The sequence below is a fragment of the Schistocerca americana genome, chromosome 4 (genome assembly GCF_021461395.2).
Source record: "Schistocerca americana isolate TAMUIC-IGC-003095 chromosome 4, iqSchAmer2.1, whole genome shotgun sequence".
NCBI classification, from domain to species: Eukaryota; Metazoa; Arthropoda; class Insecta; order Orthoptera; family Acrididae; genus Schistocerca; species Schistocerca americana.
Window position 1 is genome coordinate 135,028,481 of NC_060122.1, and position 15,867 is coordinate 135,044,347.

Consider the following 15,867-nt stretch of genomic DNA (forward strand, 5'->3'; position numbering starts at 1 on the left):
GCAAGGCAGAGACTACCACTAAAACATCATGCTCAAGTTAATAAGAGTGAAAAGCTAAGTGCATTGTATGTAACAGAGGTGGGAGGGAGGACAGTGAAAAAAAGATAAGTCAGAAAATGAAAGATGTAGGAAACTAAAATGGAGCGAAGAAAGGAGTAAGTGCTGTGAACAAATGCTGAGACAGAAGGAATTAATGTAAATTAAGGCCAGGTGGGTGGCGAGAACCAAGCACATGTTCTAATGCTAGTTTCCACCTGCAAAGTTCTGAGAAACTGGTGTCTGGGGGAAGAATCCAGATGACGCATGTGGTGAAACTGGCACCGAGGTCATGGCTGTCATGCTGTACAGCGTGCTATGCATCAGGATATTGTGTGTTGCCTGTATACACCCTCTGCCAATGCCCATTCATCCTGACTGATAACTGGGTGGAGTCATGTCAATGTAAAAGGCTGAACAGTGTCTACATAACAACTGGTGTATGACGTGTCGTTTCATAGGTGGCTCTCCCTTTGGTAGTATATGTTTTGCCTGTTACAGGGCTGGAATAGGTGGTGGTAGGAGGTTGCATAGGGCAAGTTCTGATGTGGAGACAGTCACAGAGGTAAGAGCCATAGGGTAGGGAGACGGGTGCAGAAGGAGCATAGGGTCTGACAAGGATATTGCTGAGATTGGGAGGGTGACTGAAAGCTATTCTAGATGTGGTGGGCAAAACCTTAGACAGAATGGATCTCATTTCAGTGCATGATTTTAGGAAGTCATGGCCTTGTTGAAGTAGCTGATTGATACATTCAGGACCAAGATAATACTGGGTGACAAGTGGTGTGCTCCGAACTTTGTTTTTTTGAGGGACCAGCAGTACCAGCATCAAATGTGATGGCCGGAGAAATCTGCATTTGAACTAGGCTGTTGGGATAGTTACATCCAGTGAAGACTGAAGTGAGAGTGTGGTCTGTTGCTGTAAAGAGTCGGCATCCAAACAAATATGTTTGCCTCGAATGCCAAGGCTGCAGGGGAGGAAATGTTTGACACGGAAAGATCGGCAACTGTCAAAATGTAAGTACTATTGTTTGCTAGTAGGTTTGTTGTGGACAGAAGTGTGTAGCTGGTCTTTCGTGAGGATGAGATCAACATGAAGGAAAGTGGCATGGGATTCAGAATAGGAACCTGTGAAATTTAATTCAAAGAAGTTTTTTAGAGATTCCAGGAATTTTAATCGGTCAGCTTCACCAGGAGTCCATATGCCAAAGATGCCATCAATGTATCTAAACCAAACCAGGGGCTGAAGACTTATAGATACCAGGAAAGCTCCCTCCAAGTGACCCACAAAAAGGTTGGCATAGGAAGGAGCCATCGTGGTTCCCTTGGGCGAACTCCTGATATGTTTGTATGTCTGTCCCTCAAAGGTGAAGTAATTGTTGGTAAGTATAAAGTTGATTAAGGTGGGCAAGAAGGATGTCATAGGATTGGAATCAGGTGGGCATTGGCTGGCGAAATGTTCCGCAGCAGACAGATAATGTATTTGGGGATGTTGGTATAGAGGGAGAGATGGCATCAATGGTGACAAGCAAGGTGTGTGGTGGGAATAACACAGGCCCAGATTTCAGACGATCTAGGAAATGGTTGGTATCTTTAATATACGAGGGAAGTCTGTACTATGGGTTGCAGGTGTTGATCAATTAAGGCAGATATACATTCAGTGGGTGCTTTAAAGCCAACAACTATATGACAGCCAGGATGATTGGGTGGTGGTGCGTGGTTTGGGTGGGGTAAGAGAAAAAAATTCGGAAAAATCATAGAAATTCGCACGAAGATCGTGATAAGAGACAATGGTTAACAAGGGGCAATGAATAAGCGAGAACTTCTCACCATAAGAGTGGTATGTGTGATCCAAAAAAAAGATTGGAAAAAAAAACGACTGGCAAAGTCGTGAAAGGAGGCATAATTTTAGAAACTGGCCAGACGGAAAGATAAAGTCACCAGAGATAATGTAAACAACTTTGCTTGGCAAATATAGTAATGTAGGAGACGGCAGTAAAAGTCGATCAGAGCGGTTTTCCGAAAGACAAACGCACAAAAACGTGAAAGAATTGCGTATAAACAGGGAAAGTGGAGAGTAGCAAAGAAAATAGTTTTCAAATTTTAAAATAAATTGGCGAGAGACGATCGGGAGAATTCCTTGCAGTGTAGTGAACTGTAGGAAAATTCCTAAATAACAGTGGAACACTTATATGCAAATTCGCAAATAACAATGGGCCCATCTACACTCCTGGAAATTGAAATAAGAACACCGTGAATTCATTGTCCCAGGAAGGGGAAACTTTATTGACACATTCCTGGGGTCAGATACATCACATGATCACACTGACAGAACCACAGGCACATAGACACAGGCAACAGAGCATGCACAATGTCAGCACTAGTACAGTGTATATCCACCTTTCGCAGCAATGCAGGCTGCTATTCTCCCATGGAGACGATCGTAGAGATGCTGGATGTAGTCCTGTGGAACGGCTTGCCATGCCATTTCCACCTGGCTCCTCCGTTGGACCAGTGTTCGTGCTGGACGTGCAGACCGCGTGAGACGACGCTTCATCCAGTCCCAAACATGCTCAATGGGGGACAGATCCGGAGATCTTGCTGGCCAGGGTAGTTGACTTACACCTTCTGGAGCACGTTGGGTGGCACGGGATACATGCGGACGTGCATTGTCCTGTTGGAACAGCGAGTTCCCTTGCCGGTCTAGGAATGGTAGAACGATGGGTTCGATGACGGTTTGGATGTACCGTGCACTATTCAGTGTCCCCTCGACAATCACCAGTGGTGTACGGCCAGTGTAGGAGATCGCTCCCCACACCATGATGCCGGGTGTTGTCCCTGTGTGCCTCGGTTGTATGCAGTCCTGATGTGGCGCTCACCTGCACGGCGCCAAACACGCATACGACCATCATTGGCACCAAGGCAGAAGCGACTCTCATCGCTGAAGACGACACGTCTCCATTCGTCCCTCCATTCACGCCTGTCGCGACACCACTGGAGGCGGGCTGCACGATGTTGGGGCGTGAGCGGAAGACGGCCTAACGGTGTGCGGGACCGTAGCCCAGCTTCATGGAGACGGTTGCGATTGGTCCTCGCCGATACCCCAGGAGCAACAGTGTCCCTAATTTGCTGGGAAGTGGCGGTGCGGTCCCCTACGGCACTGCGTAGGATCCTACGGTCTTGGCGTGCATCCGTGCGTCGCTGCGGTCCGGTCCCAGGTCGACGGGCACGTGCACCTTCCGCCGACCACTGGCGACAACATCGATGTACTGTGGAGACCTCACGCCCCACGTGTTGAGCAATTCGGCGGTACGTCCACCCGGCCTCCCGCATGCCCACTATACGCCCTCGCTCAAAGTCCGTCAGCTGCATATACGGTTCACGTCCACGCTGTCGCGGCATCCTACCAGTGTTAAAGACTGCGATGGAGCTCCGTATGCCACGGCAAACTGGCTGACACTGACGGCGGCGGTGCACAAATGCTGCACAGCTAGCGCCATTCGACGGCCAACACCGCGGTTCCTGGTGTGTCCGCTGTGCCGTGCGTGTGATCATTGCTTGTACAGCCCTCTCGCAGTGTCCGGAGCAAGTATGGTGGGTCTGACACACTGGTGTCAATGTGTTCTTTTTTCCATTTCCATGAGTGTATGTGCATGAAAACCGGTAGTAGCATAGATGCAGGGCCAAAGTGTTGATTAATCTGGGGGATACAGATAAATAAACGATTGGAATACTAGGCAGGAAACAGACTCTTTTACAGTTTTAAATACAGCATTCTCTTGCACTTACCCAACTAATCTGTGACCTGTATGCCTCATCTGCGAGTTCCCACTCCACCAGACTACTCTCCTTCTACAAAATCCTGCAGTTATCTGCCAGTCATGTTTCCTTGGACAGTATCATCTGCCAGGCCAACTTCAGACTGCAACAACATGCCAGACTTCACCTTAAAATGCTACTCCACCTTCTCCTAAACTACCTCAACAGTGGCGTCTTCCTTCCTGTGCCTCTGCAGCTCCCCAAACAGTCACACCATCAACCACCACTCCTCTCCAACAAACCGGGCTTGGCCAACTTCCTTAACATCCTACAGCCTTCACCACTCCCTCCCGGACCTGTAATAACTCATAATCACAAGAACCAGTTACAATAGTACAGTGTTCTCAACCTCTCATCCAAAGCACACTCCTATGAATTATCTGTATTATCCAAGGGTCTCAATTTCAGCCCTAACCTGCATTTATCCATGCTGCTCTAGAGAAGGACATACTTCCCTTTACACATAATGTCAACCGGAAATATCTCTTTGCAACCCAATCCCAAAACCTTTCCAACAGCAAACCTGACATTGAACCCTGCCTTGAACAGTTCCGACCATGATCCCAACTTGATTCACCAGCACTGCCTCAGAATAATCCCTTCCTCACATCCAACATTGCTTCACAACCTTTCCTCAGGTCCCTACATGACCCTAATCTGTCCTCTGCAGAACTCTAGACTCTACGTTTCCTAAAAACTGATGACTCCATCATTATCCTCCCAGCACCACTGTGGTACTTGACCAACAGGAGTATGTTAGTGAAAGTCTATGCCAGCTGTCTGACACCTCTACTTACAGCATCTGCCATCAAGATCCCATCCCTGTGGTTCAAACTGACCTGCAGACCCTCCTAAAAACCTCAGGCCCCCCTCAAGGACTTACACCTCAGTCCATAGAACTTCTTACCCCACCCAAACCACACACCACCAACCTTTACCTTCTTACAAAGATACACAAACCCTGTCATCCTGGCTGTTATATAGTTGTTGGCTTCAAAGCACCCACTGAACGTATATCTGCCTTAGTTGATCAACACCTGCAACCCGTTGTACAAAGACTTTCCTCCTATTTCAAGATACCAACCATATCCTAGATCAGAATGAAGACAAAGTGCGCAAGACCAGAGAAGGCAGTGAGGAAACATCAGCCAATAGCCCACTGAGAAGGACCGCACTGCACCAGGAGTGACATCTGCAAGAACTGAATACAAGCGCCACTCCTGCCAGGCTTGGCTTGACATTAGAGCTCCGATTGGCTCCGTATATGGACATTAGTGGATGATTGTAGACTGGTACTTGCAGAACAGATTGTAGTGATCCATATCAAGTGCTTACTTGGACTTTGTCTATACCAATGAACATTACTGTTTGCATGTTACTAGTGAAACAATGTAACTTATAAGTATGGTCAATTGCTTTATTGAAATAAAACTACTAATGTTACTTGCTTTAATTGTTGTATAGTATTCCAAGAATGCAGCATCCTTTAGGCACCCTATAAGCGATGAGTGGGCAAAGTCCAGCGGTCTGAAATCATTGCTTGTGCCACTCCCACCACACACCTTGCTTGTCACCTTTGATGCCATCGCCCTGTATACCAATATCCCCCATGTATATGGTCTCTCTGTTGCTGAACATTTCTTCAGTCAATGGCCACCTGATGCCAATCCTATGACATCTTCTTGCTAACCTTAATCAACTTTATACTTACCAACAATTACTTCACCTTTGAGGGGCAGACATATAAACAGATGAGTGGTTCGGCCACTGGAACTAGGATGGCTCCTTCCTATGCCAACCTTGTCATGGGTCTCTTGGAGAGGGCTTTTTGGCATCCATAAGTCTTCAGCTCCTGGTTTGGTTTAGATACATTGATGGCATCTTTGGTGTATGGACTCCTGGTGAGACTGACCCATTAAAATTCCTGGAACCTCTACAAAACTTCTCCCAATTAAATTTCACGTGGCCCTATTCCGAATCCCATGCCACTTTCCTTCATGTTGATTTCATCCTCAATGAAGGCCAGACACTTCTGCCCACATCAAACCTACTAACAAACAATACTACTTACATTTTGACAGTTGCCATCCTTTCTATATCAAACATTCCCTCCCATACAGCCTTGGCATTCGAGGCAAACATATTTGTTTGGATGCAGACTCTTTACAACAATACACCACCTCTCCTCACTTCAGCCTTCACTCAATGTAATTATCCCAACAGCCTAGTTCAAAAGCAGATTTCTCCGGCCATCACATCCAATCCTGGTACTGCTGGTCCCTCCAAAAAACAGCTTCAGAGTACATCACTTGTCACCCAGTATTATCCTGGTCTTGAATGTATCAATCAGTTACTTCAACAAGGCCATGGCTTCCTAAAATCATGCACTGAAATGAGATCCATTCTGTCTAAGGTTTTGCCCACCACACCTAGAATAGCTTTCAGTCACCCTCCCAATCTCAGCAATATCCTTGTCAGATCCTATGCTCCTTCTGCACCCGTCTCCCTACCCCATGGCACCTACCTTTGTGACCGTCCCTGCTGCAAGGCTTGCCCTATGCACCCTCCTACCACCACCTATTCCAGCCCTGTAATTAGCAAAACATATGTTATCAAAGGGTGTGAAACGACACATGTCATATACCAGCTGTTATGTAGACACTGTTTGGCCTTTTACACTGGCATGACTAACACCCATTTAACTGTCAGGATAAACGGGCATAGTCAGAGGATTTATATAGACAAAACACAATATCCTGTTGCAGAGCATGCAGTACAACACCGCAGTCATGACCTCAGCGCCTGTTTCACCACCCACACCATCTGGATTCTTCCCCCCAGACACCAGTTTCTCAAACTCTGCAGGTGGGAACTAGCACAACAGCATGTACTTAATTCTTGCCACCCACCTTCTGTCTGGTGCTGTCCTCAACAATCAGTCTTTCCTTCTCATCCCATCCGGCAGGTCTTCCTTAACCTTGGGTTCTGGGTGAGTTTCCTTTCCCTAAACATCTCCAGTCCTTTTCCTTCACCCCTCTTCCTTCCTCTTCAACTCTTGTGCCAGAGGAAGGAGCCACTGGCTCTGAAAGCTTGTAAAAATTTAAATCGTTTTGTATGTGTGTTCCCATGCTGCCACTTGGTGAGTAGATTTTTTAACAACACATGCAGTGCTGAATGGCTGAAAGCAAGGGGAAACTACAGCCATAATTTTTCCCGAGGGCATGCAGCTTTACTGTATGGTTAAATGATGATGGCGTCCTCTTGGGTAAAATATTCCAGAGGTAAAATAGTCTCCCATTCGGATCTCCGGGCGGGGACTACTCAAGAGGATGTCATTATCAGGAGAAAGAAAACTGGCGTTCTATGGATCGGAGCGTGGAATGTCAGATCCCTTAATCGGGCAGGTAGGTTAGAAAATTTAAAAAGGGAAATGGATAGGTTAAAATTAGATATAGTGGGAATTAGTGAAGTTCGGTGGCAGGAGGAACAAGTCATTTGGTCAGGTGAATACAGGGTTATAAATACAAAATGAAGTAGGGATAATGCAGGAGTAGGTTTAATAATGAATAGGAAAATAGGAGTGTGGGTAAGCTACTACAAACAGCATAGTGAATGCATTATTGTGGCCAAGATAGACATGAAGCCCACGCCTACAACAGTAGTACAAGTTTATATGCCAACTAACTCTGCAGATGATGAAGAAATTGAAGAAATATATGATGGAATAAAAGAAATTATTCAGATAGTGAAGGGAGATGAAAATTTAATAGTCATGGGTGACTGGAATTCGTCAGCAGGAAAAGGGAGAGAAGGAAACGTAGTAGGTGAATATGGATTGGGGGTAAGAAATGAAAGAGGAAGCCACCCGGTAGAATTTTGCACAGAGCACAACTTGGTTCAAGAATCATAAAAGAAGGTTGTATACATGGAAAAAGCCTGGAGATACTGACAGGTTTCAGATAGATTATATAATGGTAAGACAGATATTTAGGAACCAGGTTTTAAATTGAAGGCATCTCCAGGGGCAGATGTGGGCACTGACCACAATCTATTGGTTATGAACTGTAGATTAAAACTGAAGAAACTGCAAAAAGGTGGGAATTTAAGGAGATGGGACCTGGATAAACTGGCAAAGCCAGAGGTTGTACAGAGTTTCAGCGAGAGCATAAGGGAACAATTGACAAGAATGGGGGAAAGAAATACAGTAGAAGAAGAATGGGTAGCTTTGAGGAATGAAATAGTGAAGGCAGCAGAGGATTAAGTAGGTAAAAAGACAAGGGCTAGTAGAAATCCTTGGGTAACAGAAGAAATATTGAACTTAATTGATGAAAGGAGAAAATATAAAAATGCAGTAAATGAAGCAGGCAAAAAGGAATACAAACGTCTCAAAAATGAGATCGACAGGAAGTGCAAAATGGCTAAGCAGGGGTGGCTAGAGGAAAAATGTAAGGATGTAGAGGCTTATCTCACTAGGGGTAAGATAGATACTGCCTACAGGAAAATTAAAGAGACCTTTGGAGAAAAGAGAACCACTTGTATGAATATCAAGAGGTCAGATGGAAACCCAGTTCTAAGCAAAGAAGGGAAAGCAGAAAGGTGGAAGGAGTATATGGAGGGTCTATACAAGGGCGATGTACTTGAGGACAATATTATGGAAATGGAAGAGGATGTAGATGAAGGTGAAAAGGGAGATACGATAATGCGTGAAGAGTTTGACAGAGCACTGAAAGACCTGAGTCGAAACAAGGCCCTGAGAGTAGACAACACTCCATTAGAACTACTGAGAGCCTTGGGAGAGCCAGTCATGACAAAACTCTACCATCTGCGGAGCAAGATGTATGACACAGGTGAAATACCCTCAGACTTCAAGAAGAATATAATAATTCCAATACCAAAGAAAGCAGGTGTTGACAGATGTGAAAATTACCGAACTATCAGTTTAATAAGTCACGGCTGCAAAATACTAACGCAAATTCTTTACAGACGAATGGAAAAACTGGTAGAAGGCGACCTCGGGGAAGATCAGTTTGGATTCCGTAGAAATGTTGGAACACGTGAGGCAATACTGACCTTACGACTTACCTTAGAAGCTAGATTAAGGAAAGGCAAACCTACATTTCTAGCATTTGTAGACTTAGAGAAAGCTTTTGACAATGTTAACTGGAATACTCTATTTCAAATTCTAAAGGTGGCAGGGGTAAAATACAGGGAGCGAAAAGCTATTTACAATTTGTACAGAAACCAGATGGCAGTTATAAGAGTCGAGGGACATCAAAGGGATGCAGTGGTTGGGAAGGGAGTGAGACAGGGTTGTAGCCTCTCCCCGATGTTATTCAATCTGTATATTGAGCAAGCAGTGAAGGAAACAAAAGAAAAATTTGGAGTAGGTACTAAAATCCATGGAGAAGAAATAAAAACTTTGAGGTTCGCCGATGACATTGTAATTCTGTCAGAGACAGCAAAGGACCTGGAAGAACAGTTGAACGGAATGGATGGTGTCTTCAAAGGAGGATATAAGATGAACATCAACAAAAGCAAAATGAGGATAATGGAATGTAGTTGAATTAATTCGGGTGATGCTGAGGGAATTAGATTAGGGAATGAGACACTTAAAGTAGTAAAGGAGTTTTGCTATTTGGGGAGCAAAATAACTGATGATGGTTGAAGTAGAGAGGATATCAAATGTAGACTGGCAATGGCAAGGAAAGCATATCTGAAGAAGAGAAATTTGTTAACATCGAGTATAGATTTAAGTGTAAGGAAGTCGTTTCTGAAAGTATGTGTATGGAGTGTTGCCATGTATGGAAGTGAAACACGGACTATAAAAAGTTTGGACAAGAAGAGAATAGAAGCTTTCGAAATGTGGTGCTACAGAAGAATGCTGAAGATTAGATGGGTAGATCACATAACTAATGAGCAAGTATTGAATAGGATTGGGGAGAAGAGAAGTTTGTGGCACAACTTGACTAGAAGAAGGGATCGATTGGTAGGACATGTCCTGAGGCATCAAGGGATCACCAATTTAGTATTGGAGGGCAGCGTGGTGGGTAAAAATCGTAGAGGGAGACCAAGAGATGAATAAACTAAGCAGATTCAGAAGGATGTAGGTTGCAGTAGGTACTGAGAGATGAAGAAGCTTGCACAGGATAGAGTAGCATGTAGAGCTGCATCAAACCAGTCTCAGGACTGAAGACGACAACAACAATGCAGTGCTGCCCAAGTCCTGACCATACCAATAGGAATAGTGCATGAGGACAATAAATAAATGAAACAAAATTTTATATATTTTTAGGTGTTTATATTCCCCATAACCTGATCAAATGTTACATATCTTCTTAAATATTGTTATGGACCTTTTGCAGATTTTGTAAATGAAAGTGTAAAAAAGTTTATTTACTTTTCCTATTTTCATTCACAAACAACATATGGCATCACATTCTGGCATAAACCCATAACTGAGGGAAAAAGTGTTTATTACAGAGAGGCGTGTAATAAGGATAAATGTGTTGTGTCTACTCTAGTGCCTTTTATGAATAGTAATTTAAAGAGTTGGGAATACTGACAACCACCTCACAGTTCATTTAAATCCTTAAATTTATCAACACTCAAGCATAATTTTAAAACAACAGTAACATTCATAAATAAAATTGCTGAAGGGGAAATGATTTACACTATCCATCCCTCAGAGTGGCTCAGGAGGAGTTATGTACGCACCCGTAAAAAGCTTTGACCTTCTCAGTGATACAAAGAATTTAAAGGTTATAAAATTAACTTCATACACAAATGAAAATTATATCTTCTTGATAAATTCTCCTAATCCCTTGACCCTTTTCTGAATGTTTCATAGAATGAAGAACTTCTGGATGTGTAGTAGATTGCGTGTGTGTTAAGAGAGCGATACAGACGTATAAACCCCTGGATGCATGTAAGGAAAAAGAGAAACAAAAATCACCTTAAGAAAGCACATAAATTATGATCTACACAACATGAAAATAACTAAATAAAAACATTGCCACAGACTGGAACAACTCAACCATTTTCTTTATTAGGAGTTTACTATTTATCATTTTTCTCAGAAAGATGGCCTCATGCCCACTCACAGTCCTTCCCACCATTCTGAAAAAGGTATTCCATCACTCACCAAATCTATGAAATATTCTGGTCCATCATTACACCACACCTACTCTGAACGTTTTGCTGCAAGGCTCATTCCCCTTGGGAAGACCCAGATGCAAACTTATCCCATGTACCCACCCAGCACATGTTGCCCGCTCCCATCCCATCCCACCAGACATAGGAGCTCACGGGAGAGCAGTCAAATCAGATACCAAATTTGCAAATTTGATGTAACTTCTGTACAGCTTTCCAGGGGCAGATGTGGACTCTGACCACGATCTATTGGTTAAGACCTGTATATTAAAACTGAAGAAACTGCAAAAAGGTGGGAATTTAAGGAGATGGGACCTGGATAAACTGAAAGAACCAGAGGTTGTACAGAGTTTCAGGGAGAGCATAAGGGAACAATTGACAGGGATGGGAGAAAGAAATACAGTAGAAGAAGAATGGGTAGCTTTGAGGGATGAAGTAGCGAAGGCAGCAGAGGATCAAGTAGGTAAAAAGACGAGGGTTAGTAGAAATCCTTGGGTAACAGAAGAAATATTGAATTTAATTGATGAAAGGAGAAAATATAAAAATGCGGTAAATGAAGCAGGCAAAAAGGAATACAAATGTCTCAAAAATGAGATTGACAGGATGTGCAAAATGGCTAAGCAGGGATGGCTAGAGGACAAATGTAAGGATGTAGAGGCCTATCTCACTAGGGGTAAGATAGATACTGCCTACACAAAAATTAAAGAGACCTTTGTCAACAATGTTGACTTGAATACTCTCTTTCAAATTCTAAAGGTGGCAGGGGTAAAATACAGGGAGCGAAAAGCTATTTACAATTTGTACAGAAACCAGATGGCAGTTATAAGAGTCGAGGGACATCAAAGGGAAGCAGTGGTTGCGAAGAGAGTAAGACAGGGTTGTAGCCTCTCCCCGATGTTGTTCAATCTGTATATTGAGCAAGCAGTAAAGGAAACAAAAGAAAAATTCGGAGTAGGTATTAAAATTCATGGAGAAGAAATAAAAACTTTGAGGTTTGCCGATGACATTGTAATTCTGTCAGAGACAGCAAAGGACTTGGAAGAGCAGTTGAATGAAATGGACAGTGTCTTGAAAGGAGGATATAAGGTGAACATCAACAAAAGCAAAACAAGGATAATGGAATGTAGTCTAATTAAGTCGGGTGATGCTGAGGGAATTAGATTAGGAAATGAGACACTTAAAGTAGTAAAGGAGTTTTGCTATTTGGGGAGCAAAATAACTGATGATGGTCGAAGTAGAGAGGATATAAAATGTAGACTGGCAATGGCAAGGAAAGCGTTTCTGAAGAAGAGAAATTTGTTAACATCGAGTATAGATTTAAGTGTCAGGAAGTCATTTCTGAAAGTTTTTGTATGGAGTGTAGCCATGTATGGAAGTGAAACATGGACGATAAATAGTTTGGACAAGAAAAGAATAGAAGCTTTCGAAATGTGGTGCCACAGAAGAATGCTGAAGATTAGATGGGTAGATCACATAACTAATGAGCAAGTATTGAATAGGATTGAGGAGAGGAGGAGTTTGTGGCACAACTCGACCAGAAGAAGGGATCGGTTGGTAGGACATGTTCTGAGGCATCAAGGGATCACCAATTTAGTATTGGAGGGCAGCGTGGAGGGTAAAAACCATAGAGGGAGACCAAGAGATGAATACACTAAGCAGATTCAGAAGGATGTAGGTTGTAGTAGGTACTGGGAGATGAAAAAGCTTGCACAGAATAGAGTAGCATGGAGAGCTGCATCAAACCAGTCTCAGGACTGAAGAGCACAACAACAACAGCTTTTTATCTGGACATGACCATTAACCAGCTACCAGAATGAATGGACACCATTAAACTGAGCACCAAAACAGAGTTGAGCACCCAAAATCAGAATGCAATGCTGAATGTATTATGTCCATACCACAGTACATTTCATAATTCTGTTTACTTTCATCTTAGTCATAGTTACAGTCTGTTTGTTACCTGTAGAAGGGAAGCTGTAAAAAGCGAAAAGGAAGTTGGGATCAACAGACTATTAATAAGAATTTAAGAGAGAGGTAAGAAAATGCTTTGAAAATGAAATGTCTTGTATAAGGTAGCAGCCACAGAACAGATGTAGACCAACAGCTGCAGGTAATCTAAGAATCAGTGTACCAGGCCTTGGCAAGATAACGGAGGATATTAAAGTATTGATTTGGGATTTAGCCATTTGGTTCCTGCAGATGTACTTGCTGAGTTGAGAGCACTACATAATCACTGCCTAATGCATCTACCTTATAGCAGAACTAACTTGATGGTGACAAACTGTCTATTGGCTTCTGTCTAGGTTCTTCGGCCGACATTCGTCTGATGTTTACTGACGTTTTGCCAGCACAAGTGACTGGGATTTTCGGAGCTTCACCCTCCATTGTAGGTGGTGAACTGGAGCCGAGTTCTTGGCTGCAGACTATATGTACCTGGCACACCAACATCCGAGGGCTTCTCTGCAGTCATTCCCGGTGCAGTTCTCCTCTTGCTCGTTTGCTGCAGCACGAGAAGCCAGGATCCGTTTACCATAAGGCTTTCTTCTTTCTTATTGATCTATTCCCGTGTTTTTGTATTTCAATAGCTTCTCTGAACAAGTGGGTGTGATACTGATCCTCTACAGTCAGAACTGAATTTTACTACGTGGTCGGTCTCAAACAGTGCATGCTCTGCCATGGCCGATTTCTCCACCTGCCCCAACCTCCAATGCTGTTTATGTCCTTTGATCCTGGTGATGATTCATTGTTCAGTCATTACGACATAAAATTTTCCACAGGTGCATGGTATGTGGTATGTCCCTTTTCTCTTTTGCCAATCTAAGGCATTCTTTGGTCTTCTTCATCAGCTTGAAAATTATCTTTACTCCATATTTGCCGAATTACGTTCGATTCCTTCCATCACTCTGGGAATGTAAGGCACAAAGGCCATACCCAACATTTCCTTTTATGATTTGTCATTTCGCTTAGTTTTTGGCTCCGTTCCACTTCTAATATAACTTACGGAGTTCCCATCGCTCCTCAGAACACTTTCCGGATGTTGCATTTCGTGTCTGAGGTGCTGCGGCTCACATATTCATCATGGTCTTGTTACGAGCATATTAATCATGCCTCTTTTCTAGCTCGGGTGGTGGTTTGATAGTCTGTGCAGGTATCGGTCCATGTGTGGCGGTTTTTGATAGATGCTGTGTCCCAGGTTTTAGCCCATGCTTGTGACCGCTCATCTAGAAATGGTAGTTTTTTGTTCTCTACTTCAATGGTAAATTTCAAGTTCGCATGGAGGTTGTTCAGATGTCTTAGGAAGTCATCGTGTTCTTCACCGTGGCTCCATACAACAAAACTATCATCTATGTATCTGTACCACACCTTAGGTTTACAAGTCACCAAGTCCAGTGCCTGTGCTTAAAAATGTTCCATGAAGAAGTTAGCCACCCGTGGACTAAGAAGACTACATGAGGCAACGCCTTCCAGCATATCATAGACACTACCATTCAACATGAAATAGCTCATGGTGAGCCATGCATGAAAGAGCTTTGTGATGTCTTGCAGGAAAATGGAGCCAATGTGCTCCAGAGAGTCACCGAGTGACACTTTCGTAAACAAAGAAACACTATCGAAGCTGACCAGGATGTCGTTTGGTGCAAGTTTTAGTTTCTTCAGCTTCTCAATGAAATGTCCTGAGTCCTTTATGTATGTGTCATTCTTCCCCATGTGCAGCTGGAGCAGAGTGGCCAGGTTTTTCGCCAGTTTATACGTTGGTGAGACAGAAGTGCTAACAATCAGTCTTAGTGGAATGTTGTTCTTGTGGATCTCAGGTAATCCATACAGCCAAGGTGGTAGGGCTTCTGTATTGCGCAGGCTCCACAGTATGTCCGCCCGCAGAGAAGATGTCTTGATTAATTGATTCGTATTCCGTGTGATAAGCTGCGTCAGATCTGCGCTTGGTTTTCGATATGTCATTGGATCTAATAGGTCCTGGATCTTTTGCTCATAATCTTCAGTCTTCATTACAATGGTCGCATTTCCCTTATTGACAGGCAGCACCAATACACTCTTGTTGGCATTAAGATTCTTAGTAACTTGTACCTTTTCTTTCTTCAGATTGTAAGCTGGTGGTTTTGCTCAGTGCAGTATCCCAGCTGTTTCAGTGCATATACAACTAAAATTTGTACACAAATAAAAATGACACAGGAAAAATTAAATACATTAAATGGATCCATGTTTAGCAAGAGGTATCTTTTTTATATGTCATCTATGAAACATCGCACAGTGTGATTTAAATCACCAAAGTTCACAGAGTCAAAATCAGTTTTGTAATTACTATCAACAACATGCTCTGTGTAAGTGTCTGTCTGTACAGGGCAATAGTTCATTATTTTTGATATGCATTTCAGACCAATAATGATGGCACATACTGTACTACATGTCAACAATCAGGTTAGGCACAAGGCCCATAGAACTTTTAGTCACACTGCTGAGTTACCACAGTGATTGTACATCAATCACCTGAGTTCCTTAGCATGTGTGAAAGTCTGCATAAAATTCTCCCTTCTCACATGAAAAAAACTTCATCGCCTTGTAGTACACCGTTGGTGGATAAACAATTGCTGAGTTCATCTCAGATAAGTTCAAGATTTTTCTTAAAGCTTCTGTCAGCGATTTAGTTTTCCTTGTTAATTTCAACATGTCCTAATAGTGCAAGTTTATCTGTCTCTTAATATTTCACCATATATGTTCATCAGTGTTCCACACTTTCATCATATACTCACTAACACAATCACCTTTTTGAAACTGAGTTCATGGCTCAAAGTCTATGTGTATGTATTACTTGCATGGCATATTTTCATGTCAGCTACATGAATCTCA